Source organism: Lissotriton vulgaris, chromosome 2_1 (assembly GCF_964263255.1).
Source record: "Lissotriton vulgaris chromosome 2_1, aLisVul1.2, whole genome shotgun sequence".
NCBI classification, from domain to species: domain Eukaryota; kingdom Metazoa; phylum Chordata; class Amphibia; order Caudata; family Salamandridae; genus Lissotriton; species Lissotriton vulgaris.
In genome coordinates, this window is record NC_141687.1 from 1,514,411,840 (window position 1) to 1,514,423,850 (window position 12,011).

Sequence of the window (12,011 nt, forward strand, 5' to 3'; positions counted from 1 at the left end):
GTGAGTGACAGAGCTGGGGGATTCCTGGGGACAGGCTGGGGCAGCCCAGTGGTGATTAGAGAGATCTGCATCTAGATGGGAAAAAGGAGGAGTTGCACCTGGGACCTGAATATGTCTGGGCCTTCCCTCTACAATCCTCACTCCACCTCCTGTGGCTTGTCTAATGTCTCCGCCCTGTACTGTGAAAGGAGAGAAGGAATATTTTCAACAAAGTGCTCCAGAGCTGTGCCTTCCCTCCCCTGTGCTGGCTCCACCTCCTGTGGGGCGTCTGATGTCTCTGCCCTGCACTGTGAAAGGAAGGAGTCATGTAAACAAAGTGATCAGGAACTGGTTTGGATAAGGCAGATGCCTCTCTGCCTTCAGAGAACAAAGGATTTTGGGGTATAAATATTGGGACCCAGTCCCAAGAACTTTAGATCACTTCTGGAAACAAGGAACTTTTTGCCAAGGAGATGAACCAAGGAAGCTGCAGGAGTTTGACTCTCCCTCTGCCAGTGTGCTGTTTACTGGGTTGGCTGCAGTGGTTGCTTCATTGCCAAGGAAAGGAGAATTAACTTTTTAAGGACTTTCATAATTTACAGAATATTCCTGAAGGGCTTAAACTGTGCTTTCCTCCTGCTGAAGTCTCAGGGCCCAAAAGACTTCATCCCCAGCTCCCCTCTGAATTTCCTTGCTGGGAATTCTATCTACAGACATTGGCATGTCTCTGGGAGCTGGAAACACGACACACCGAGATGTAGCGCATTGCCGCCACAGCTGAAATCGTCGCATCGCTGGAGAAGCAAGCCTTTGCCGCAGTAGCGTGACGCCATCGGGAGAGTCACCATCGCATCACCTGAGAAGCGTGTCGCAAGGCCTGTCGCGTCTCCACAGTACAGAGTCATTGCAAGGCTGCCAGGGCTTCTATGCATCGTCATCGCATCACCGCGTCAAGGGCGCCATCTTCTCGCATCGCAACCGGATCATCGCATCAAGGCGCCATCTTGCGCATCACAACTGGCCTGCAGGCCAAGAATCTAAGCATCATCCCCGCACCAGTAAGGATCACAACGCATCCCCTACTCTGTGCAAGCATTCAGGCACAATACATTTTTTCCCCCAGATCATGGAATCTACGCATCTCCCCTTCTGCGAGCCTTTTGTTCACTTTGCGTTACGCATTCAGGTACATTGTTGAGAACTGTGTCGCATTTATCATTAACTTGAACTAAACAACTTTTATCATCTTTAAAGTCAATCTTAAGTATAGTATTGTGGATTTTTACTGTTTGTGGTCTTGTGTTAAGTCTATATAAAGAATACTTATTTTTATAAAACCTGTGGTGTGTCCATCTGTAGTGTTTTCACAGGAATTACTGTGTATATTCACAAATGCTTATCACACCGCCTCTGAGATAAGCCTGTCTGCTCGGGCCAAGCTACCAAGGGGGTGAGCAGGGGTTATTTAAGAGTATAATCCCCCTTATACTGACTTAGAAGTAAGGGTCCCTGTTGGACTTTGCCCTTTTCCCCAACATTTTTTGCTTTTCGCCCCCCCCTAATTTAAGGATGTCTCCCCCATGGTAAAGGTTACTGTATAGGCCATGTGTGGTGTGAGATGCCATGTTGCGATGACAATGTAATGCAACGGTGTGAGCACTTGTTAATCCCCCGTCAAGAAAATGTACCCTGGTGAAATGCTATTTTTAAAATGGATGCCATGACTGTGCGTTGTGCCACCTGACTGCAGTAGGTTAGCGGTCTAGTCGTTAGGTATCCAGCCACCCCTGCTTTTGGAGGGAAAGCCTGGCACCGAGGGTTCTCTACTCCTCCCCCCGAGCCAGTTTGAACCAGTTCGCCAGAGAATTCCAGAAGCTGCTGGCACTGCCTGGAATGTCGAGTGAGGGGTTATAAATAAGGGGGATGTGCCACCATGTGCTGAGACAGAGCAAGGACAGGAACGTGAGGGGACCTGCTGCCAGGGGATACCACCACTTGGGCCTGTGTGCTGGACCCTGCACCCATCTAGGACCCCTCTCTTGCCCCTAGGGCTAGTGGAAGCCCCACTTCAGGAGTTCAGGCTGCTGTTCAGGAGGAGGGCCACGCTGCAGTGGAGGATGCTGTCAGCCTACCGCCCTGTTTTGATGAAGCCACCACTGACTGTTGACCTGGCCCAGTAGTGCCTACAGCTCTGTCCTCCGGCCCCCTGAAGAAGGAGGGCCCTTCTAGGTCCCTGAAACCGCCAGGACCTTGCACCACGGAAGCGCTGCACTCAGAAGCGCGTGGAAGGGAAGGAATGCCGTGGAATGGACCCCCGCCCCCTGGAGGTGAGAAGAGTTACCCTGGGGCCCCTGGGACTTAATGCTGGGACTGTCCGCCCCCCCTTGCGCTGTGTGCCTGGAAGTGCTGGCCTGCAGGAGACTGCCTCGTGTCCCCAGAGCGCCGTGACCAAGACTGCCCTGGTGTGGGTGACTGCAAAGCACTGTATTGATCTGGGAAACTGCTGCTGTGTACTCTAAGCGCTGTATCCGGAGGACTGAGCCCCCAAAGTGCTATGCCGTCTGGAAGCGCTGTTGGCCCCGAAGAACTGCTGTCTGCTAAGCGCTATGATCTTGGAAGCGATGTGCTGTTAAGGAACTGATTGCCTGGCCTAGGAGAACTCGTTATTCTAAAACGCCGAGGGAGCCCACCCCGAGTAGCGGCAACTCTTTTTATGCCTTGTATGTAAGCGGGTGCCTACCCCGGGTTTGCCTGACTCAGAGGCGCTACTGAGGTACTCACCACCGTGGCCCCCAGGGACGCCTGAAGAAGCGTGCTTGGGTCGGCAATCACCGCCGCGACCCTGAAGAAGGAGGAGCTGCCCGGGTGTCAGGCGGGGCTCCCATGTGTGGTACGAGCCTGTGCAGTTGCGAAATTTTCACTGGTGCGGGAGCCCACCCCATCGGTTAAGTGGCCGTGAAGCGCCGTGGCCTCCGGGCTTACCGCAGCCCCCGGAGTGGAGAGGAGAGCGGCGGCGGTATTGGAGAAATGCCGCACCAGGCCCTGGCGCGTCCTACGAGGCCGACATCATCGGCTTTACCAAGAGGCAGACACGGCCCCATTGGTTCCTCGGGGCGCGCCTACCTGGAGCCGCCCTTCGATTTGCTCTGGTGTCCGGCCCTCGAGGACCTCCCCCAGGCCGCATCCCCATTGGTTCCCGGGCCGAGGAAGAGGCGGAAGGCCCGGGACCGCCCAGGACACCAGTGAAGGGGGCTCCCAGGGGAGAGGGAGAGCCTCCATCTGCCCCGGTCCTGCCCGAAGACGCCAGCGGAGTCCTGCGTGCTGGAACCTGCAGCCCGGAGCGAGGAGCAGAGGCGCGGAGACATAGCCAAGAGCCCGGTGAGTGGGGGGCTCAAACAGACTGTTGTGGGGGGTGTATCGGGGCATAGTGTCGGTGCCCAACCCCCAGTGCCAGCATTCCGTGGTGAACTGCCGCCCCCGGGAACAGTATTGTTCTCCAGGTGCCCCAGGACACCTGCAACGTTGGGCCAAGGGGAGACAGGAGCTCCCGTGGACATTGCCAGAGTGGGGGCCCAGTATCCCCAGGACAGAGGCTCGGAGGTGTGAGTCCCGGGTGGTTCAGAGTCCCGGGTTGTGCCTGCAGTAGTGAGTTTGCCTGATCCCATGCCTATAGAGGAAGTCAGGCTATGAAGTTTAGTTGCAGATGGTCCTGCCTCCTGTGTGATGCCACTGTTGATGGGGTGATGCCGGTCTTGGGTGCCTAGTGTTTTCATGTCACCGAAAGGTGCTTTTGAGCCCCTATTCTGTTAATGCTGGGTGCTTAGGTTGCAGCGCCCCCTGCTCATGATTGGTTGTGACCTGAGCCCACTGTTATGCATTTGATGCCAATGGCCCCTCGATGACACATCCTAATGTTCTAGGCCCTGTGTTATGCCCTGCACCAGGTGTCTGAAGCCCTTGCTAAGAGGATTACGCTATGGTATGCTAAAATTTATGCCCCCATGTTGATGTGCCCTGCTCAGGGAGGCGCATATGTTTATGAACCCTGGAATACTGTCTGGGTGCACCTGTCTAGGCCTGATGTTAATGGTATATGCCCATTGTTCCTTTTTGCAGGAGACGCCAATGCAGGTCATACTGTGTTTTCACACCTAATGTTTTATCTCATCCTGATCTGCCCAAGCCTGATGCCTAGTGTTTCTTTCCCTTCTATTGATATTGCTGATATTTCATGTCATGTGATAACGCTCTTTTATTTCAGCCCTGGAAACTAACGGACTTACCTTTTTATTCTTTTTCTGATTACCCCTGTGAATAATCTCCCTGATGTACATTGCCCTGGCGCCCGTTGGTGCCCCACCGTGATTACTGTGTGTTACTTTAGCAGGTTGGACCTAATACAAAAGTTATTCTTTTTCCAACCAGAAGCGGTGTTGTGTCTCTTTTGTGGTGTGCCTGGTGTGTCGACTGTGGGTACTGCTTGGATGCTTCACACATGTCCTCAGGAGTTTGGCCTGCCCGCTCTGCTCCATGCTACCCCCTTTTGTACCGCTTTTGGCCGCCATAAGTGTGGCAGGGTATGCTCAGACATGAGTCCCTTGCTCACTTTGCCACTGGATTCAAGCAAGCCGGCCTGAAGACGGCTGGAATGCCAGAAACCGGTCCTCGGAAGCTTGTTTCTGGTCCAGGGAAGGCATGGCTTGGCAGTTCGGGCTGGACTGCTCCCATGAGGCACAGGGTCAGACTAATTTGCATATAGCCATGTCTGAACTGGGGTGGCAGAGTGGGCTAAAGAACGGTAATGGATTAAACCCAGATCTTTTGACTGGGTGTGAGGGTTTGATTGGTTCAGATGCTCCGTCCATTAACACCCCCTTTTGTACCACCCCCCGTTGAATTGGCAACCCCATTCCTAACAGTCCCTATTTGGACAAAGGTGAATACCATTGTGTGACAGTTGGGCTGGGGAAAGGAGGGACACTACGAACTGAGGTGCTTGGATAACCCTTTTATTTATAGGTACATTTGCTTCGGGTTGTCTAGAGTTCAGGGATGCATGCAGTTCAGCATCCAACAATGCCCAGAGTCCAGTAAGCCGGGTTTCCTTCCTGGGTTGGGCTTCCTTTTTTTGAATCCCCGTCTTGGCTTTCCCTGTGGCTCTTCTCGGGTCCGGTGTAGGCTCAGGAAGAAAGGAAAACAAACAGCCGTATTAGTGGCTGAAACCGGGGTCAATGAGTGTGAGGGGGGCAGGGGAGTGAGGGATCACCAGGGTTCCACCACCTTCTTCAGTAACATCTGTGTGACGTCGGGAACAGTGCACGGAGCTAGTGACCACCCTCAGTCTACCCCGTCCCACCCCGTGAATTAAACATCCCTTGAAAACGCCCTCATACCTTGTGGAGCCACACTTCTCCCCTGGAAGTGTGGCAGGGCGGCTCGTGGTACTGTTGGCCTCCTGGCTTGTCGAGTCTCTGCTCCGGTAATCCTTGAAGCGGCTCTTCGGTACTTCCGTCTTTTTCTTCTTTGGCGTTCTCCTCGCGGGTCAGCTTCTCTCCTGGAGGTTCCGCGCCGGCAGATAGAAACGGGGCTTCCTTAAACGCCCCCGGCTCCTCTGATTGGTTTGGGTCAAATGACGACCTCTCTCCTGATTGGTCGAATGTCGGGAACGCCAGGGAACACCCCCCTAGCGTCAAGGAGGGCAGGCCCAGTGACGGGGTCAGCGAAGGCAGAGCTGAGGAAATCCAGGAAACGTCCAAGGGATCCTGCGGACGGGGCGGAAATGGAAAAACGTTAGCAGGTACACCCCGTCCGTCTGTGTCTGGGACCATGACCTCGGGACACATTGCCAACTAGAGACCCCCAGATCTAACATTGGTGGCAGCGGTGGGATTTGGACCTGCATTAGTGTTTCATAAACAGTAATTGGTGTACACTACTAGTGAGTGCAGACCAAACACGACCACATACTTTTTTGCTAGAATCTTTTTCCTTGGACTGTTAATTTTTCCTAAAAACTCCCAATTCTTACTACCATGAGTAGACCAGCATCTGTTGTATCTATGGATATTGAATTTGAGGAAGAGAGGTTGGAACCTCCACTTTGAAACAGCCCAAGCATCCCTGCAGGAAACTGAAAGTTGCTACACCATGCATTTCTAAAAAGGATGACTACCAAAAGGCGCTGAGGGCCTCGGTAGAAGCAAGAAATGCCCCTCATCTTGTGGTGTAGCCAGTTGGAGATACAGATGGGCAACTGGATAGGCCAGTGTTTCCAGCCAGAGGAAGAGGTACCGTCCCCACCTGGCAGCAGTATCTCTTCCAAAGACCTGTCCCCCAGAGAGTTGGAAGACAAGGAGAGAAATAGGGCCCAAAAGCTGGAGTTGGCTAAGCTTAGGATGGAGAGTCAGAGGGAAGCAGAGAATAGCAGGTTGTCTTTGGAAAGAGAGAGTATGAGAATGGAACATGAGAGGATGTTGAGGGAGTTAGAAATCATGGCCAAGGGATTAGAAATCAATCCCTCTGGTGGCAGCGCACCATCTGTGCCTTCAGAAGGCAGGGTATATATTCCCAAGGATGTCATCAAGGATTTCCATAAAAGTGAAGATATTGGGCAGTGGTTTACAGCCTATGAGATAGCAATGTTGGCCCACAGGGTCCCTGAGAAGGATTGGGGAGCTGGGTTGTGGGGCCACTTTGTGACTGAGGGGAGGGATACTTTGTTAGACCTGCCCAGTGAGAATAGGATGTCTTATGCCCACATGAAGGAAGCACTGACGACAAGGTATGGTTTGACCCCAGAACTCTATAGACAGAGGTTAAGAAATTATAAGAAGCTGGAGGGAACCACTTGGGTAGAATATGTATCTTTCTTTTGCAGAGCTATGGATGGTTGGGTGAGGGTTAGCAATGTGGATAATTTTCAAGCGCTATGATTTGATTGCCAGGGAGCACTTGTCTGCTAATTGTTTTCCAGAGCTACACCAGCACCTTATTGATCGCAAGTTGACTATTCCTAGGAAGCTTGCTGAGGAGGCGAACCGCTGGGTCAGTACCAGGGTCCACAAGGGTATTGTGGGAGACTCCACCAAAGGTGGGCAGGGTCCCCAGCAGAAGAGTGGGGGACAAGGGTAAACAGAGGGAGATCCAGAAAGGGCCCCAAAGTAATTCCCAAGGGAACCAAGGTAAGGGTTCCCAGGCTCCCCCTGAGAAGGAGACAGGACCCCCAACAGGTAAACCTGTTCATAGAGGGCCTGTTACCTGCTTTCAGTGTAAGCAGGTGGGACACCATTGGTATGATCCCCAGTGTCCCCAAAAGGATCAGTTTATGCCACCCCGTGCACCACCCCGTCAGATGGCCACTGTAGCCTTGAGAGGAGAGGAGATGAGTGCCCAAGGTGGGTGGGGTCCCACAGAAATGTCCCTTGTCTCATTAGGAGACTTTGAGATGGTCCCAAAAACCCATCTGCCTGATAACACTAAAAAGTACAGGCAGTGGGCGAATATCAATGGCCATAGAGTGGAGGCTCTGAGAGACACCAGAGCAAGACACCGGAGCAAGTGTGACAGCGGTCAACTGTCACTTGGTGTCTGAAGAGCAGGTGGTCCCCAATGCATTCTTTCCAGTTGTTGCCGCTGACAACACAGAGAGCCATTGCAATGTGGCTCAAGTTCCCTTTGAGTTAGGTGTGGGGCTCTCTTCAAGTAGCTGTGAGGCCATCCATGCCTGTTGATTGTTTGTTGGGCAACAATTTAGAAAGCTCCCCTTGGGCTAAGGTGGAGAAGAATGCTCATTTAGAGATGTTGGGTCTGCCTGAGTGGGCGTGTGTGACCACTGGGTCTATGGCAGCTATGGGTGTTCAAGAGATCCTGGAGCCTGGAAATATGGCCCAGGAACCTGCCTTAAAGAGGAGAGGTAGGGGGCGTGGGAAACCAGCCCCATCGTTCCCACGGTCCAGGAGGAGGCAGACCTTGAGGGGATGCCCTGGAACCTACAGGGAAGCAAGTTTCTGAACTGGGGAACCTACCTGAGTTGACCCATTGGCAGCAAGATGGGGGTCCCTCCAGGGAGGAATTTTGTAAAGAGCAAAAGAAGTGCCATCCTCTTTTGGGGTTGAGGCAACAGGCCACAAACCAGGCAGCAGGTGATCAGTCTGGATCACAATGGATCTACTGGGAGAACGGTCTCCTGTATAGCGAGCCTTAAGTTGCTGAGCCTGGGTCAGCCCGTGTGCTGATGGTACCCCAGCGCTTCAGAGCCTTCCTACTGGGTTTGGCTCATGACGTTCCTTTAGCTGGTCATGTGGGGCAAAACAAGACCTTTGAAAGGCTTGTCTCCCACTTTTATTGGCCCCAGATGCGGAAGAGTTCGGATACTCATTGTAAAACTTGGGGGGCGGAGCTAGCTCGCGACTGAGATGGCTGCTTGAGCTGAGAGCTCCTACATCCCGCCAACTATCCGTTCAAAATCCTACAGCTGTGGCACCTCTACCCCCACTGTGTGGCACCTGGTGAAAATCGGAGACCTTGAGAGGCAGTTCGCTCTGCATTTTCTGTGAAGCTGTGCCCCTCTGCAGATTCGGGAGACGGGTGGGCTGAGGCCTGGCTTCCCCCCTCCTTGTCCTCCAGCCGGCTGACAAGAGCCGACCCCGAGCGTGCCTGCCTGCGGCCGCTGCTCCCTGCTTTTGGAGACTGCTGGGGATCTGCCTGTCCCAGCCTGTGCCTGGTGTGCTGAGTAGGCCGAGAGAACAGCTTGAGGAGCGGCCTGGAAGAGGCGGCGGGCACAGCGTCTCAAGGTAAGCGGGGGCCGCGTCTGACAGCATGCGGAGTCCCCCCCGCTGAGGCGCGTGTTGTGTGCTGGTTCTGGGGCAGGTGGCGGACCTGTGGAGTTCCCTCCCGCCCGTCGGCGGCCGGACAGTCTGGTCTTCGCGCCTTCCCCCCCACGGATCATATGATATTGCGGTCTGCACGGCCCATGGTGGCTGATGCGGCAGAGCTGCATGCATATACCTGCGGCGGCCGCCGACTGCCCTGACTGGGGATACGCGCTCCGCTGGAGACTGTGTGGACTGTCGGCCCCCCCTCCTTGGGCTGTGTGGATGGGAGTGCCCGTGGAATCATGGGAGACTGACTGAGAAGGGCGCTGCTGACTCTGGCGCTGTGCCTGCTGGGGTGCTAGAGTTGCCTTACCCGGGGCTCGCACTGGGAGAGGTGTGCTGCCCCCTCCCCCATTCCGGTCTCTGGGGAGCTGGTCCCGGTCTGGCAGCGTGCTGCTGATGGAGGGGTGATGAGTGATGCCCAGAAGAGGAGGAAAGTCTACAAGAGCGGAAACTGACGCCTTAACCATTGAGACGCTTGGGCGGAGACCAGGGAGCGAGTGCCCTATTGCCGTGACGCTGTGTGGCCTACCCTGGGTGAGGATACTAGACTCTTATCCTGGATATCGCTTCTCCCCTGCGGCCCTCCCTTTTTCCCCCCTCCCCGCGCCCCTCTGGACACACGAGTGAAATAGCCCCAGAAAGCGTGTGTTGTGGTGAGGCGGCCATTTTGCGACCCCTGCTATCGGTGGACTGTTGGCTTGCCCTGACCTGTGGTGGAGGTGAGGTACTAGTGGCGGAGCTGGGCGGATCCTGGTGGACCGCTGAGCGCTCCCAGGTTGTGTCGTGCTGTGGGGCTGCTGTTTCCCGACATTTGGCTTCCCTCCCTATACCGGCGATACCCCCTCGAGGAGCTCCAACATGGGCAGAGTGGACAGGACGCAGTCTAAGCTGTCCTTTGATCAGAAACTATCCAAATCTAATGATGCCGCCACAGAGGAAGGTGGTGGGGACCAAGACCAGGAGCTAGATGATCAACTTCAGGACATCCGTGGCCTTCTGCTGAGTATGGAAAAAATCTCTAGGGGAGCATATCCTCCTTGGGCACCAAGATGGATGCCCTGACCTATAGGATGGACCGCATGGCAGAACGACTTGATAAGCATGCGGAACGGCTGGACATGTCTGAGCGCAGGTTGACTGAGATGGAGGAAGTGCAGACTGTGCTCAACTGTTGGACTTGGCCCTTCTGGCAGGTTCACCCCTGAACTTTTTGCCTTTTAATGTTACATCATTATAGCGATTTCTGGTCTTTGCGGACTTTAGCACTGTGGCGCAGTGTAAAGTGCGTGCGCTCTCTGAGTGTATGTGTGAGAGTGACCTGCCCTCCCATAGGAATGCCTGGAGAATATGTGTGTCCATGGTAATTCCTGATGCGTGGGGAGTGCAAGGTTGAGTTTGGTATGTGCGAACTCATAAGATTGAATGCTGCGCGATGATGTGTGCGGCTTTAATGTGGCTAGTGTGGAAGTGCCACTTCTAGAAGTTGGCCTGCCTGTGCAATAAAGGTGAAATGACTGTCTGGCTTGTGATTGGCTGGAGCTGGCTGGTGAGCCTGGCTCCAGGAGTCAGATGGGTCTGCCCCGGTGGTGAATAGGGAGATTGACAGCCAGATGGGTGGGAGGAGTGCAACTGGGACCTGAATAGGGCTGGGCTGTCCCTACACAATGCTGGCTTCACCCCCTGAGGTGCGACTGATGTCCCTAGCCTGGCCAGTGAATGGGGAGGGGGGCTGAGCACAACAGAGTGCTCCAGAACCAGCTGCGTCTGGTTTCTCCCCACCCTGCACCCAAGAGACAAAGGGATTTGGTGTATAAAAAGAGGCTGTGACCTCATGTTAAATGTTCTTGTTTCCTCACTTGAATCTACCAGGGGCATGCTGCTGCTGGGGCCCAGGGGAAGACTTGCCTCCCTGGGCCTTGCCCAGCCCCTGGATGCCCTGGATTACTGGAGGACTTCTTTCTGGGGCCCCTTCTGCCTGGCCTGAGGATGGCTGGGAGACTTTCCTTGCCTTGGAAACCTTGCCCTGTGTTGCTGGGACCCTTCCTGCTGAAGGGGTCATCACTGGTGCCTTTGGTGCTGCCTGTGCCTGGAGAGCGCTTTATTTTTCCTTTCTGGGCAGAGCGCTCTTGTTTTCCCTCCGAGGGAAGTGCTCCTGCCCTTTGTATGCCCCAGAGTGCGCAGGTGCCCACCCTGCGTCTTCATTTCATTTATATCCATTCTTAAGGGTGCCACCCCGTTTTGTGTGCCTTAGAGGGTGCCCACCCCGCTTCTATATTTTATTTTAGTACCGAGGGTGCCCACCCCTCCTTTTTGCCTGAAAATCACCGCCACGGCCCTCGGGCCGAAAACAGGAAGTCAGGCACCGTAGTGCCTGACGCTTGGCAGGACTTCCGGTTGTGAAGGGAAGTCCCGCCCGCCGCCGCGCTCTAACTGGAGGCTGTCCGGAAGAGGACAGCTGCCCGGAGCCTCGAGGGCTCTACACAAAGTCTCGGTCCCGATATGGGGGACCGGGTGAAGTAGGCGAGGCGGGGTTCCCATGAGTAGGGAGAGCCCAACGTCAGACTGGACGAAGCCCGGCCCCAGAGCCGGTGAATAAAGACCGGCTGGGGGGGAGTTGAGCAAGGCACCCTGCTGGTGTCCCGCTCTCGAGTAGCCCCGCCTGGTAGGGGGCTGCTCCAACGCTGGTGCAGTAGTTACCCAGGCCCAGAGGGGCCCAGGCTTTGTTGTGTAGGGGGTGATGTCGGGGCACATTATGGGTGCCCGCCCCCGGGCCCACACCGCTGTGGTTGGTCCCCTTCGTTCTTCCCAGAGCCTGAGAAGCTCCAACGAAGCCCCCATTATTTCTAGAGCCTAGAGGGCTCTAACATTTGGCCACAGTTATTTAAAGGGCCCAGTGGGGTCCTCAGGGGTCAGTGATACCCCGGTTTGGGCATAGTTGTTCTCAGAGGCCCGTGGCTCCCCCAGTGGTACCTTTATGTAAAGCCACATTTTGAGGGCATGATGAGTTTAGGAGCCAGAGTGCTCCAATGGGCATAGTTGATCCCAGAGCCTAGAGGGCTCCACCGTTCTGTGCATTCTTGTTCTAGAGCCTAGGGGGCTCCAACGATTGGCGCAGTTTGTTTCTAAGGGCCAGTGAGGGCCCCTGTTGCAATTTGC